The sequence below is a fragment of the Pongo pygmaeus genome, chromosome Y (assembly GCF_028885625.2).
Source record: "Pongo pygmaeus isolate AG05252 chromosome Y, NHGRI_mPonPyg2-v2.0_pri, whole genome shotgun sequence".
NCBI classification, from domain to species: Eukaryota; Metazoa; Chordata; class Mammalia; order Primates; family Hominidae; genus Pongo; species Pongo pygmaeus.
In genome coordinates, this window is record NC_072397.2 from 41,590,427 (window position 1) to 41,604,616 (window position 14,190).

The following is a 14,190-nucleotide window of genomic DNA, read 5'->3' on the forward strand; positions in this document are numbered from 1 at the left end:
TGTCCTTCACGTATGAAGCTTAGTTTCGCTGGATATGAAATTCTGGGTTGAAAATTCTTTTCTTTAAGAATGTTGAATATTGGCCCTCAGTCTCTTGTGGCTTGTAGATTTTCTCCAAGAGATCTGCTGTTAGTCTGATGGGCTTCCTTTTGTGGGTGACCCAATCTTCTCTCTGGCTACCCTTAACACTTTTTCCTTCATTTCACCTTTGGTGAATCTGACAGTTGATGTGTCTTGGAGTTGCTCTTCTCGAGGTGTGTCTTTGGGGCATTCTCTGTATTTCCTGAATCTGAATGTTGGACTGCCTTGATAGATTTGGGAAGTTCTCCTGGATAATAGTTCCTGTCTCCCCATCACTTTCAGGTACACCAATCAGATGAAGATTTGGTCTTCTCACATAGTCTCATATGTTTTGGAGGCTTTGTTCATTTCTTTTATTATTTTTTTCTCTAAACTTCTCTTCTCACTTAATTTCATTCATTTGATCTTCCATCACTGATACCCTTTCTTCCAGTTGATCAAATCAGCTACGGAGGCTTGTGCATTCATCACGTAGTTCTCGTGCCATGGTTTTCAGCTCCACCAGGTCCTTTAAGGACTTCTCTGCATTGGTTATTCTAGTTAGCCATTTATCTATTTTTTTCAAGGTTTTTAACTTCTTTGCCATGGTTTCAAACTTCCTCCTTTAGCTCGGAGTAGTTTGATCATCTGAAGCCTTCTTCTCTCAAGTCGTCAAAGTCATTCTCCATCCAGCTTTGTTCCATTGCAGATGAGGAGCTGCGTTCCTTTGGAGGAGGAGAGGTGCTCTGATTTTTAGAGTTTCAAGTTTTTCTGCTGTTTTTTCCCAATCTTGCTGGTTTTATCTACCTTTGGTCTTTGATGACGGTGACGTACAGTTGGGGTTGTGGTATGGATGTCCTTTCTGTTTGTTAGTTTTCCTTCTAACAGTCAGGATCCTCAGCTGCAGGTCTGTTGGAGTTTGCTGGAGGTCCACTCCAGACCGTTTCCCTGGGTATCAGCAGTGGAGGCTGCAGAACAGCAGGTATTGGTGAACAGTAAATGTTGCTGCCTGATCGTTCCTCTGAAAGTTTTGACTCAGAGGAGTACCCAGCCATGTGAGGTGTCAGTCTGCACCTACTGGGGTGTGCCTCCCAGTTAGGCTATGTGGGGTTCAGGGACCCACAGTTAGGCTATGCGGGGTTCAGGGACCCACTTGAGGAGGCTGTCTGTCCGTTCTCAGATCTCAAGCTGCGTGCTGGGAGAACCATTATTCTCTTCAAAGCTGTCAGACAGGGACATTTAAGTCTGCATTGGTTTCTGCTGCCTTTTGTTTGGCTATGCCCTGCCCCCAGAGGTGGAGTCTACAGAGGCAGGCAGGCCTCCTTGAGCTGCAGTGGGCGCCACCCAGTTCGAGCTTCCCGGCCACTTTGTTTACTTACTCAAGCCTCAGCAATGACGGGCGCCCATCCCCCAGCCCCGCTGTTGCCTTGCAGTTTGATCTCAGACTGCTGTGCTAGCAATGAGTGAGGCTCCATGGGTGTAGGCCCTCCAAGCCAGGTGCCTGATATAATCTCCTGGTGTGCCGTTTGCTAAGACCATTGGAAAAGCGCAGTATTAGTGTGGGAGTGACCTGATTTTCCAGGTGCCATCTGTCACCCCTTTCTTTGAATAGGGAAGGGAATTCCCTGACCCCTTGTGCTCCCTGGGTGAGGCAATGCCTCACTATGCTTTGGCTCATGCTCGGACAAGGACAAGGACTGCACCCCTTGTCCTGCACCCACTGTCTGACACGCCCCAGTGAGATGAATCCGGTACCTCAGTTGGAAATGCAGAAATCCCCTCTCTTCTCTGTGGCTCACACTGGGAGCTGTAGACTGGAGCTGTTCCTGTTCAGCCATCTTGGCTTCACCCCCCTTCTCTAACTTTTGACAGAAAAGTGTTTGGAATCAGAGTTTTTATCTAATTTTTCAGATCCTACATTGCCACCTAGTAAGATAGGATTTTTCTCTGTGTAGAGCCTTGTCAGCCCTTTGCCCATAATGTCTAGTTTCTAACTTTCTCTTCCTCCCATGTCCCACTAATAATTATAAGACTCTGTGTCCCATCTGTAAGCAGAGAATCTCCACTTTCAACAGTCAACATGATGCTGCCCTTGAGAAACAAATTCCAACCTCGTTGCTGAAGTTTTTATAAAAGAAGGAAACGAATGGAATCTTTTTTTTTTCTTTTTTATCTTTGAGGCAACTGTTCTGCATCCAGCTACATTGATATCTAAATAAGAAGAGAATGTTAAGTTTCAAAGTCAATTCATCTTATTTATGAGGATGTCAATGTTTTGCTAGGACCAGCGTAAGGGAAGCCAGGAATAATATAAAGACTCAAACTCTATTAAAGACTCTTGCTGCAATCTAACTACTGCATAATCTCTCTTTGGCTTCCCACATACCTGGAAGTTTTTGAGTTGAATGGGCTTAGGAGACAAACAAGGAATTTTAAATATATATATATATATATATATAATTTTATATATCTATAATGAATTAGGAATTATATGTATACACAAACATATATACATGCATACACATATATGTTTATACATATATGTATGTAAACTATGTACGTGTGTATATATATACACACATTTATAGACAGAGCATGCATATATACATATATATACACACTCACTTATATATATGTGTGCATACATGTGTGTATATATATACACATCTGTTATATATACACAGACATAAGTGTGGGTATGTGTATACCTATATACGTACATACACACATACCATCTATATACACATACCAGAGTGTATAGGTGTACATCCACGAATCCTGGGTATTACATATGGGCATATTACATATGTGCATGTTACATATATATACACACATACATATGTGTGTGTATGTGCATATGTATATATACACACATACATATGTGTGTGTATGTGCATATGTATATATACACACATATAGATATATATACACACATATACATATGTATGAACACAAGTGTAAAGCTTCAGCAAAATTTTAGTATCTAAAAACAGACCGTTTTGCCAGCAAATTGCTGCAAGATTTGAGAGCTATTAATGCACAGATTAAATCAATGGGTGCATTACAGCAAGGTCCGCCATTCCTGGCAGCCATTCCAAGTGATTGACCTCCCATGGTAGTAGATCTTAAAGATTATTTCCTTACTATACCCTTACATGAGAAGGATAAGCAAACTTTTACCCCAAAGCATGCTCACCGGTCCTACGCTACTGCAGCGTTTTGTAGGACAGTCCTTAAAGAAGCCTCGCAATATATTTCCTACTGCCTACCTCATTCATTATATGGATGAAATCCTTTTGGCTGCTCCAATGGAAGAGTTATTACCCCAATTGTTGAGAGAAGCAAAACAGGGTGAGATCTCAAAATAGTTCAAGAACATGTAGAAACAACCTCCCCATACCAATACTTAGGCACTATTGTTACTGAAACAAATGTTCGACCTCAGAAAGTAGTCCTCCGTACGGACAGATTACAAACCTTCAATGATTTCCAACAACTTTTAGGAGATATAAATCGGCTGTGCCCAATCCTAGGTATTGCTACTCATCAACTCAAACACTCAGACACTCCATGGAAATTCTTCATTAGGGGCAATGGGCTTAGGAGACAAACCAGCTGCTCCAGCAACTTACTAAGGAAACAGAAGCTGAGTTACAGCTTGTGGAGCAGATTCATCAGCAATCACATGCCTGCCAGCTACAGCCGCAAAAGCTCTTGGTTCCCTTTATTCTTTCTACCCCCCATTCTCCAACAGGACTTTTAGGCCAGATCATAGAAAAATATGTAATTGTAATAGAATGGCTTTTTTTGAAATTCAATCAGAGAGTAAAGTCTCTACAAGTTTATCTTTCTTTAACTACTCAGTGTATAACAAGGGGTAGGGATAGATCAAAATCGCTTAAGAGACATGATCCAGACAAAATTACTGTTCTCCTTTTAGAGTCAGTCTAAAAGCATGAGGAGAAATATTGGATTCCCAACAACAGGCTGCAGCATGGTAAATGTTGACTGTTGGCAAATTGCTCTTTCAGATTGTGTAGGAATAATACATACACATTGTCCATCAGACAAAATTTTGCAATTTTAAAAGTTCAACCTTTCATCTTCCCCGTGATTACTCGTCACAAGCTCATTTCAGGCAGCCAGACCTACTTGCTGATGGCTCTTACAAAGGTCGCAAAGCTACTTATGGTGCTAACCATGCTCAAATAATAAAAAACCCCAGAGTTTCAGCTCAACGCTCAGAACTAATGGCGGCAGTTATTCAGGCTTTAGAGCTCACAGCTTCATCTCTTATTAACACTCTCTGTGATTCAGCCTATGTTGTAAATGTAGCCGGTCATATTGGGACTGCCACTATTAAAAGTACCCTAGAACCAGAGCTGTTTAACTTGTTTCTAAGACTTCAACAAGCTGTTTGCTCTTGTGCTGCTTTTTATATTTCTCATATTTGCTCTCCCACACAACTCCTTACACCACTATTTCTAGGTAATGATAGAGCCAATAAATTGATTAGTTCTGCACTTCAACAAGCTCAACCTTCTCATGTATTACTGCATCAAAACTCTGCCTTTACTCGCATGTTTCATTTGCCTAACAGCCAGGCTGCAGCCTATGCAAGCCTGTCCTCCTTGTCAGCATGTCACTGGAGTCACACCCATAGAAGGCTGTAACCCATGAGACTTAGCTTCAAATGAAATCTGACAGATGGATCTTACTCACAAAGCTGCCGTTGGCAAGTTCTCCCTTGTTTGTGTGACTATAGACACTTATTCTCATACGCGGCATGCTACCTGCAAACCAGGTGAGACAGCTGGTTATGTATAATGACATTGTCTGTCATCATTTGCTCATATGGGGGGTCTGTAAACAATTAAAAACTGACAATGGACACGCTTATGTTAGTCACGCTTTTTAAATTTTTTACAGATATGGTCAATCACTCATAAAACAGGAATTCCTTACAACCCCCAAGGACAAGGAATTATAGAGCGGGCAAATCAAACATTACAAGGTGTGCTGAAAAAGACAGAAAGGGGAAACAAGAGACCAGTTACCCCCTCAAACAAAATACATTTACTTTTACTTTAATTTTTTTTTTTACTTATTTACTTTAAATTTTTTGACTCCTGGCACAGATAGTAAGACTACGGCAGAACGACACTGGTAAATGTTATAGGGAAAAAGGAAAGTATACCCAAAAATATTATGAAAATCCCCCTAAGGACGATGGAAAGGCTCAGTAGATTTACTGAGGTAAGGACGAGGGCATGCTTGTGTTTTTACAGGAGGTGGATAATCTATGTGGGTGCCCTCAATGTGTTTGTGACCATGTAAAGGGAGACTGGAGAGAGCCATGGATCCCAACTATGGATCCGACTCTTTCATTACAAGCCATGAGTCAGTTGAAATTGCTGGAGCACCACGGTCAGGCAAACACCCCTGACCTCACGTTTATGGCCACGCTACCTGTAACATCCTTTGCAGTAGGTTTTCCTTGTGCAGAGACAAACACATATTGGACATATATTCCCAATCCCCCAGTATTATCAACTGTAATTTGGAGTGACATTCCCCCTGACATCTGTCATGATCAGGAAGCACGGGCACCAGGACCCCTAACACCCCCTGACAAAGAGTAATTAGACTCTCAGAACAATGATTATCAATTATGCGGCTCCATTGGAGGGACTTCCTTTATGCGTCACCCAGGGTACATCACTCAACTGCAGTGGCCTTGCAAATTAATCCCAAGTATGGCTGAGTTACCATGGAAAAAAAGATGAACCTATTAGGCCTTAGCTCTGTTAACATCACTGGTGTAGCTACTAATCACTCCCAGCCCCATCCCCCAAATTGTATTAATTATTCAGAATGGGCTCCCTTTGATAATTCTTACCCCCCTCTTTGAACCCAGTGTCTTGGCCCCCAACTAGACAAAAGTACATGCTAATGGGAGACATTATTTTCTGGGTCCGTGTGGACATTTAGATGGGAGAGATGAGAATCCGACCTCGTGGCACAAACTTCGCTGACACTGGTCAGCATCTCTTCACTATATTGCGCTGGGATTCAATCCCAATCTGCGGCAAGGTTCACTTGGCATGAGACAGGCTTTAGCCCACCTTTGCCTCAATGGCATTACCAAGGAAAGAGAGGTCCAATTCAGGAGTCGATAGGGAAGGCAGCACTCTGCTATATGAATGGCAGCATTTGTGTCAGAACACTGTCTAATTACAGTAATTGTGCTGAACAGAGTTTTAATCTTAGCCTTGTAGAAAACATTACCACTCAATTACAATTTGTGTTTTTAAACTTATGTTTTTCGAACAGCAAAAAGGACCAACTCCAGGTAAACGATGCCCAATTGACTTGTGATTCCTGCCAACTGTTTTATTCCCTTAATCATAGCACAGTACAAACATGCAGCATAACCACCCTAGTAATTCTAGGTCACTATCCTGGATTATGGATTCCTGTAAATCTCTCTGAGCCTTGGGTGGCCACCTCTGACTTCCGTTTTGTAAACTTTTTTTCTTACTCAGCTTATTCCCTGTGCTTGCAGAGCTTTAGGCATGAAAATTTTTGTAATTTTCCTTAGGTAAGTTAATCACTTCTGTTGTGGTGTGCTTAGTAGCAATGTGCAGCTCCATTCAAACAGCTCAATGTGTAGAAAATTGGATGTGTACAGCCGACCATGCATGGATGCTTAAAAATAAACCTAACACTGAGATACACACAGAAGTAGCAATGTTGAAGACTACAGTTCTGTGGCTAGGAAACCAAGAACAAACTTGTAGTTGCGGCAGCAATTGCATTGTCATTTTAAGCATACTCATATTTGTGTAATCAATTTGGAAGAAAACCAAAGGGAATATCCATGGAAACTTGATTTACAAAGCAAAATTCTTAATTTGAATAAGCATACCCAAGTATTTCAGCCATCTCTGAGAACTTGGGCAGAACTTCTGCAAGACTTAGAGAGCCTTAACCTTTGGACCTCCTCCAAACATCACCTCAATGTCTTTTTTGTGATTATCAGAGTAATGTTATTATGTCTCTGTTTTATGTTCATTGTCTGTAAAAGCAGCTGGACCACCAAAAAGCAGTTGAGAGCTGCACAGCCTGCAATTATCTTTACTCAATTAATGCAAAAACAAAAAGAAGAAGACGTTGGAGGCCAAACGAATGAGGGTTGTGACCAACTCAGTAATGACTGGAGGGTCTATGAACAGAGATGGAACTGTTCTCATGAAAGCAGCATGTTGGCAACCTGACACACCACGTCTGGTGCCAGAAGGAATGCCGAAGGCAGTCATACCTCAAGCACAGTATTTCTTGTGGTAATATATAGGAACATCTGAAGCCTGTAGTATAAAGAAAGCAGTTATGTGAGGCTGTGATAAATCAAGAAGCTGACCAACAATTACGTTTCCTCCCTGTTGATTCTGCCTAATAAATATCAAGGCCTGTAGAAGCTCAAGGCCTTTGCTGACTAGAAGAAATGAGCCCCCTGTCCCCTGTTTTAAAACAGGTCTTTTTTGTCTTTGTCTCCATTTCTACATTCAAACCCCTTCGTTTCATCCCATAGTAACTGACTGCCCCACTGTCTCTGTTAAAAATTAAAACCAAAAAAAAAAAAAAAAAGAAAAGAAAAGAAAAAGGTGCGCTTTTTTGGCAGGCACATGTAATCCAAGCTACTCAGGAAACTGAGGCAGAAGAATCCCTTCAACATAATAGACAAAAGTTGCAGTGGGCTGAAATCACGCCTTTGCACACCAGACTGGGTGACAAGGTGTGACTCCATCTCAAAAAAAGCAAAAGAACAAAACAAAATAAAACAAAACTATGTTCTGGTTAAGAGAACCAAAAAAAAAAAAAAAAAAGAAAAAGAAAAAAACAAGCTGCACGCTGAGAAAAATTTAGGAAACACATCTGAAAAGTGACTTTTATGCACAACATACAAAGAAATAAGATGACCCAATTAATAAGTAGAGGCCTGAATAGATACATCACCAAAAAAGACATGGAGATGGAAAACCTGGCACACAAAATACTCCTTGCTGAGCCTCTGTTACTTCTTCTGAAGGCTGAGGCTCCAAGCCATTTCCTGAGGAGCAGCAGTGGCTGCCAGAGTGGCAGTGGCTCCAAAGATCATCCCCACCTACGCCAGCTCTACCCTTCCTCCAGGTTCCAAGGATTCCCCAGCCATTGAACATGCTCACCAGGAAAGAGCCAGAAGCTGGATATTTTATTTCACAACTTTTCTTAAAATTCTGGATGCCAACAGGTATCCTTTGGTTGGAAGTTTTATATTTATCCTAACAATCTTGAGGCACTGACAAGTATAAGGAAAGATGGTTTTCAACCTACATTTGATTCCATAAAGAACTAAAAGAACTGGCGTGGCCAGGCATGGTGGCTCACACCGGTAATCCCAGCATTTTGGGGGGGCTGAGCCAGGTGGATATCCTAAGGTCAGGTGTTTGAGATCATCCTGGTCAACATGGTGAAACAAGCTCTCTGCTAAAAATGTAAAAAATTAGCCGGTAGTGGTGGCTGGGTCCATAAACTCTGATTCTCAGGAAACTAAGACAGGAGAATTGCAAGAACCCGGGAAGCTGAGGTTACCAAAGGTGAGATCATGTCATTGCACCCCAGCCATTTGAAGAGACCAAGACTCCATCTCAAAACAAACAAACTAACAAAAAAGCAAAACAGAACAAAACAAAACAAACAATAAAAGGATTCAATTACATTTTTAGGCAGTTATTTTAGAATGCTTGGTACAATGCATTACTATTTTGGTATTCCCAAGACAGAAAACACAGTAACAGTAGTAAGTAAAAGTCAAATAGCCAGTCATTACAAATTCATGGGATTAATTTCATCTGTCATTCTTTGTGGCTTTTATTTAAAACGTGTAATGCTGAAACAATTACTTGTGATATCTAAATGCAAAAAGAAACAACAGTTAGTGAACCATTACTAAATGAATCTCAGTCTTCAAATTTGACTCTGATGCAGTGGAATGTTTTGTGAAAGATGAAAAACTAACAGACCAAACACATGTGATTTCAAATTTTGGCCTACTTTTGTAGAAGCAGATTTAAGAGCCAAGACCATCATAGTTCTAATTTTTATCAGTGATTCAGCATTGCAAGATATGTAGTGAAGCTGAAATCAGAGCTTGTTTTCAATTACAACAGAAACTAGTTTGTACTCTGGACATTCGTGTTGCTCCCTTGAAATCCGTAAAGAAATCACTTGATTGAAAGGGACTTTTACACAGGGAAAAATCACGCTAATACACCACATTGTCTTATTAGCTACAGTTCACTATTTTATTGTAGTCACCATGAGATTAGAAAAAATAGCAGATAAATGACTATGTGCACTAGAATAATTTTATTATTTTTTACTAAGTAGAGCTGGGAGTACGTTTTTTAAAATTGGTTTTCTGTGGCACAACACACGTATGCTTTTTGGCGGCAACCATAGATTAATGAACAAACAATGACAACAAAATCATGCTCAACAATACCTGCCATTCGGGGAAGGCAAATTAAAATAAAAGTGAGAGCGCTAAACAGCTATACTATGTCTAAATTTATTTTTAAATATAATCAAAACTGCAACAGAAAATCTCATCCATTGTTGAGCTGAAGGAATGCATAATTGTACAGCAACTTTAAAATATGGTTGTTTTCTTCTGCCACAGTTTGGCAGTTTTTTTCCAAAGGTAAACATGGTCTCATCATATAGGCTAACAATTGCACACTTAGGTATCTAGACAACTGACTTGGAAACTCACATCTAACCAACAACCTCATGCATTTATGTATAACTGCTCTCTTGACAGTGGCCAAATATTTTAAGGAATCAGGATGCCCTTCAATATTAACCAAGACAGGTAAATTCATAAAATGAAATACTATTCATCAAAAGAAAAGGAGTGATTTATGAAGTCATGCAAAGCCATGGATGAATCGGGCATAAATAAAGCTAAGTGATAAGAGCCACTCTGAAGAGATGACATATTGTATGATTTCATTTCTACTACGTTACAGAGAAGAAATGTTTCTAGAGACAGTAAGCAGACTTGTAATTTACAGTTGTTTTTAGTGGGCAGGTAGTGAGCTGAAAAGGAGAATGCAATGATGGAAAGAAGCACAAATGGGCCAGTTGAGAAGGGACTCATTCTGCTTGATGAGATCATGCTGAGTGTGTGGAAGAGCCAGGAGTGTGTATACTGGCGTGAATAAATAAATAGGCTTCTACTCATGATAGGAGAGGAGCGTCTTCTTTCATCACACGTGCAACTAATTTAGGACAATTTCTGTGGAAGCTTTTGTTGTAAGTGGAAAAACATACATAAACAAATGTACCACTTCAAACATTTTTGAGTGTATAATTTGGAAGCATTAACTGTGCTCAAATTATGCAACCATCACCACCATTTCACAATGTACAAGGGTTCCAATTTATCCACATACTCTCAAACCTTTCTTCAAAAAAAAAAGAAAAATTCCAATGGCGATAAAGCAGTAATCTCATTGTGGTTTAGATATTCATGTATTAAGTGCTTAGTGATTTTGAACATTTTTCATGTGCATATTGGCTATGGATTTGTAAATGATTTCTTGGCTATATCACTGAATGAACACAAAACATAAGAAAAAATAGATCAGTTGAGCTTCTTCAAAACTAAACACTTTCGTGCATTAAAGGACACTGTCAGTATAGTGGAAAGAAAACCAACAGCATGGGAGAAAATATTTGCAAGTCATATATATGGCATATATTCAAATCGACCACTTGGATCTCTTCCAAATGCACTCTTCATTTTTTCTTACTCTAAAACATTTTAAGTAAACATCCACTTTTTCTGTAAAACCTTTCTCAGTCTCCTTTGCTACTTTATTCCCCTCAGTCAAATTCTTTCTTCTGAGGAGGCAAGAGTTGACGTTACTGCAGACCGTGATAGATTTGACGCCAGTAACTCAGATAAGTTCCACTGGTACAGGTCGAGGAGCTGCTGGACAGGGTGGCATGAGTTCATGTCTAATGTGTGGCTGCCCTGGCCGCAGGCAGTTCTGGACTGTGGAGGGACCAGAACCCCATGCTACAAGCACTCTGTGGAAAGAGAGCTCACCTTGCTGAGGGAATGCTGAGGAAGAAATTTTGTCTTTTTAGTGAGGTCAAATTCCTTCACATAATATACAATTAACTGTTTCTTAATGAATTCCTTAGTGATCCTTAGTATGTGCATGTGTGTGTGCAACTACCGCATCTTAGTTCCAAATTACTTTCATTATTCCAAAAGGAAATACCCTACTTATTAAGAAGCTCCTACCCAATCTGTCCTCTTTCTGACACCAGCAACCAATAATCTGCATTTTATCTCTGTGGATTTACCTATTCTAAATATTTATATAAATAAAATCAGACATTATGTGACTTTTGCGTTCAGATTCTTGAGCCAAAATTTAAGTTTCTTCACATTGTAGCATTAGAGTTGTAATCCTTTTCACAGCTGAATAGTATGCCGTTGTATGGACATGCTACATTTTGTTTCTTATTTTCTGTTGGTGGACATTTATTTGGTGTGTTTGCAGATTTTAGTTATTGTGAATGCTGCTATGAACATATGTATACATGTTTTTGTTTGAATGCCTCTTTTACACTTTTTGTGTATATAGCTTGGAGTTGATTTCGGGGGGTCTATGGTAATTTTATATTTAGCTTTTGCAGAACCACCAAACTAGTTTCCACAGCAGCTGCAGCATTTTTCTTTCACATATTCCCACTTCCATTTCAACAACTGTTAGCTTTTTTTTTTTTTTTTGGCAATTATAATGGGTGTGAAGAGGTATCTTACTGTAGTTTTGACTTGCATTTCCCCTAGGTTAAAATGTGCAGGAGGCATAAGAGTTGGAGGAGAAAGAGGAAGGCTGAGGACAGCCATGTGGAGAAGACAGGCAAGCTCCAGGGGAGACAGTGGCTGTGGCAAACTCTGCCCGGTCTCAGCTCCAGCAGTGAATGGAAAGCGAGCCCATGATTGTAGTGTGGATTTTCTCACAATCTAGCTGTTTTGGCAAGGAGAGTGTGTGATTTGGGATACTGCGCCCCCTCTTCTCCTAGGTCCCCTATAATTCAGTCCTCACTAGGCACCTGCCTGGAGCCAACCTGGTCTCTGCTCCCAGACAAAGGAGACCCTCATGCCCTGGGAACCTGATTCTGGTGGTCACTAATGGACACAGGCCTGGAGGGAGGAGCACAGCCCATATGTGCTACAACAAAGACTGTAAAGTACAGAAGTGGACACTACATTTAGCCCAGTCACCCCAGGCCACATGAACCAGGCTCGCCACTCACGGGCCTCAGCCTCCCTCTTTGAGAAAGGAACTGCCACAACCATCAATCTCAACAGCCTTTCCAGGATTCAATAGGACAAGCAATTTGGAATTCTGCTGATTTTAAATGCTGCTGTCATTCCAGATCTCACACAACCCTAGCACCAGAGACTGAAGTCAGAGTCTGCAGGTTGCTTTCTCCTGCTGGTGTGGGAGAGTGTGCCAACTCAGTCTCCACTTGTGGCTGGTACACAGAGTGCTTGACCACCAATATTTAATTATTTCCACTTTTACCTCTAAGTTTTAACAAAGTATGTCTGTGGTGTAAGCCGTCACTAACTTCCCTTCCTTTGGACCTTCCAGAGACTACCTCAAAACACCTCCCACTCTCAAACACAAGCTACTGTGGATTTGGTTAGCTCCGGGTTGACGTTTAGAAAAGCTGTGGCCTCAGAAGGCAACTTCCTCTGGCTCCAAATCTACGAGGCTGCACAATGAGCATTAAGATGGTCCTGAGCTTAGACCCAGAAAAGTTCTTGGTGCAAGGCTCAGTCCTCCCTTCTGCAAAAAAGAGTGATGACCTAATACACTAGCCAGATGCCCCGTGCCTTCTGTAACCCTAAACTTCAACGTAACATTAACCCTAACCCAGCCAGGTGTAGAACCAAGATGGCCGAATAGGAATTGCTGTAGTCTACAGCTCACAGTGTGAGCGACACAGAAGATGAGTGATTTTTGCATTTCCATCTGAGGTGCCAGGTTCATCTCACTAGGGATTGCCAGACAGTGGGTGCAGGACTGTGGTTGCAGTGCACTGTGCTCCAGCAGAAGCAGGGCGAGGCATTTCCTCACTCAGGAAGTGGAAGGGGTAAGGGAGTTCCCTTTCTTAGTCAAATAAAGGGGTGACAGACGGCATCCGGAAAATTGGGTCACTCCTACCCTACTACTGTGTTTTCAGATAGGCTTAAATAGTGGCACACCACGAGATTATATCCCGCACATGGCTTGGAGGGTCCTATGCCTACGGAGTCCCACTGACGGCTAGCACAACAATCGGAGCTCAAACATTAAGGCGGCAGCAAGCCTGGGGGAGTGGGTGCACTATTGACCAGGCTTGATTAGATTAACATAGCAACTGGGAAGCTCGAAATTGTTGGAGGCCACCACAGCGCATGAAGTCCTGACTGCCTCTGTAGTCTCCACCTCTGGGGGCAGGGCAGAGACAAACAAAAAGACAGCAGTAACCTCTGCAGGCTTCATTGTCCCTGTCTGACAGCTTTGAAGAGAGTAATGTTTCTCCCTGCATGCAGCTGGAGATCTGAGAATGTGCAGACTGCCTCCTCAAGTGGGTCCCTGAACTCTGAGCAGCCTAACTGGCAGGCACCCGCCAGTAGGCACAGACTGACATCTCACATAGCCAGGTACTCCTCTGAGACAATACTTCCAGAAGAATGTATAGGCAGCAGCATTTGAGGTTCACCAAGGTCCACTGTTCTACAGCCACCGCTGTTCTGCAGCCACCGTGGTGGATACCCAGCCAAACACGGTCTGATGTGGACCTCTAGGAAACTCCAATGGACCTGCAGCTGAGTGTCCTGTCTTTTAGAAGGAAAACTATCTAACAGAAAGGACATACACACCAAAAACCCTTCCGTACATCAAAATTATCAAAGACCAAAAGCAGATAAAACCACAAAGATGGCAAAAAAAAAAAAGCAGAAAAACTGGAAACTCTAAAAAGCAGGGCACCACTCCTCCTCCAAAGGAACGCAGC